The following is a 2,302-nucleotide window of genomic DNA, read 5'->3' on the forward strand; positions in this document are numbered from 1 at the left end:
TTAACAAGCATGTAGTAAGCACTTGGTGGAGAAGGAAATGGCAACCCACTCCAGTATTCTTGCCTGGATAATCCCAGGGACACGGGGATGCCTGGTGGGCTGCTATCTGTGGGGTCGCACAGAGTCGGACACGACTGAAACGACTTAGCAGCAGCAGGCACTTGAGGTGTTCTTGGACTGTGCAAATGACTTTATGTAAATCATCACACTTAACACTTATATTTCACTGAAACACTATCATTATCCTCAATTGCAAATGGGAAGTGGTGACTCAGGAAGGCAAAAGAATCTATCCAAGTATACACAGGTAATGAAGGCTGGAGCCATCCTGGACCGTATATGCTTATACAGTACAATTACCGAAGCTCTCCTCCCAAGGCCACCCTCTAGTCCCACTTTCCCCAAAGCAAAGAAGGCTCCCCTCTCCTGGGCAATACGGGTCTGACTCTAAACCGTGGGGATACCATACTTGGGAGTACCGAGTTCTCCCAATTACAAGCCAGAGAACAGGGCCGGAAGCCTTACCTGGCTCCCAGTAGCCTGTGATCCTGCTCATGTCACTCCCCCTTATCAAACAGCAGAGTTCTGTAATCTTGGCCTTCTACCTTCCTTACAAGACTTCTTGAGTCAACAGAGAGAAAAACAGTGTGAGTCCTTTGAAAGCTACATAAATAGAGCCATGGAAACAATGAACTTTGTAATCAAGAGAGAACAGGGTTCAAATTCCAGTCTTGCTATTTATTGTGACCATAGGCAATTTACTTTATCTCTGTGGGCCTCAGTTTACTCCTATATAAGATGGGAATAATAGCAATCTGCTTGCTAAGGTTGTTGAAGAGATTAAAGGTGGGAGGTTTCAAGATCTAGCACAATGCCTGGCACGTAGCAGGCACTCAGGAAAGAGTAACTGCTCTTTATGGCTTTCATCAAACTTTTCCTATAAAGGAATATTGTGGGTAAAACGGGAAGGCTCTGGTACTGAGGACATCAAAGAGGGATTGAGTACAGTGAGCCAGCAAACTGGGGCTAGGGGTCCTCAGCCAGGTGCCTGCAGATGTGTCTGGACATGGAGAGAGCTTGGGACTTTAGAAAGTCCTGCCACCAGCCACCACCTAGCTTACACAACATCAGAGAGTTTTGTCTGGAGAAATTTTCTGGAGAAAAAAATAATCATTGGCTGTTTTTTTTTTTTTTTTTTTTCTTTTTTCTTGGTAATTTAAGCCACTTTAGATGTAAATTACTCCTAGGATTTTTTTTTTTCTCCTTTCTCTGTCTTGAACAGAGCGCCCCAGGCCTTTCCCTGGCGACTTGCAGTCACGCTTATGAGCAGTGCCGGCTGCTCTCTGCTGTGACATGGGATGCCCTTGGGGACCCGGACTGAGGCCAGAGCCCCACGTGGCCACAGGTGGCTAATAGCACACCCACCCTGGCTCCGGCCTTGCGGTTCAGACACAGAAGGCCCCTGTTAAAATGGAAACATCTGAGCAGGGAGCACATTAAGACGTTGTGGTCCATGACCTCCTCCTCCGAGTGAACAAGAATTGATTTCTTGGATTAACAGCAGGTATTTGGCAAGGCCCCAAGGTGGGGGTGGTCTCAGTTTGAGAAGCAGTGAGAAGGGGGAAGGACAGGACTTGGCCCTGGAGCTTCACCTGGTGCAGACGGGAAGGGATTCAGATCTGCCCCGGGGACTTGCTAGTTTAGAGGACACCACAGTCAGGGTGGCTGAGCAGTGAACTCCCCTTGTCATCACTGAGAACATTCGGGAGCCAGGGGCAAATATAAGTGTGTATGAGGGGGTGCATACAGAAAAGGTTTAAATGCTGATTCAGGGCTGTGAGCCCCTGCTGCCCGCAAGATAAACCTCAGTGCTCAGCCTTACGCACAAGGTCCCCTCTTATAAAGCAGCCTATATCTCTATCTCTATTTTTATCCATATAAATAGCTTTTCTAAGCCAGCAATTTGGATGAAGACATGGAAAGCATGTGCACCAAATTTGCAGATGACTCAAAGCTGGAGGGGATGAGAGAATTAAGGTTCAAGATGATCTCGACAGTCAAGAATGCTAGGTCAAAAGCAACCAGATGAAATTTAGCATCAATAAATCTAATGTCTTGAATGCAGGTTCCAAAAATCAATTGCACAAGAACGGGATGAGGGAGACCTGGCTTGACTGCAATTCACATAAAAAAAAGATCAGGAGGTTTTAGTCGGTTTCAAGTTCAACAAGAGCCAGTTGAGCAAGAGGCGGTTTGGGGCGGGAAAAGGAACATGATGGTCACATCCTCAGGCTAAGGCAGC

Source organism: Muntiacus reevesi, chromosome 7 (genome assembly GCF_963930625.1).
Source record: "Muntiacus reevesi chromosome 7, mMunRee1.1, whole genome shotgun sequence".
NCBI classification, from domain to species: Eukaryota; Metazoa; Chordata; class Mammalia; order Artiodactyla; family Cervidae; genus Muntiacus; species Muntiacus reevesi.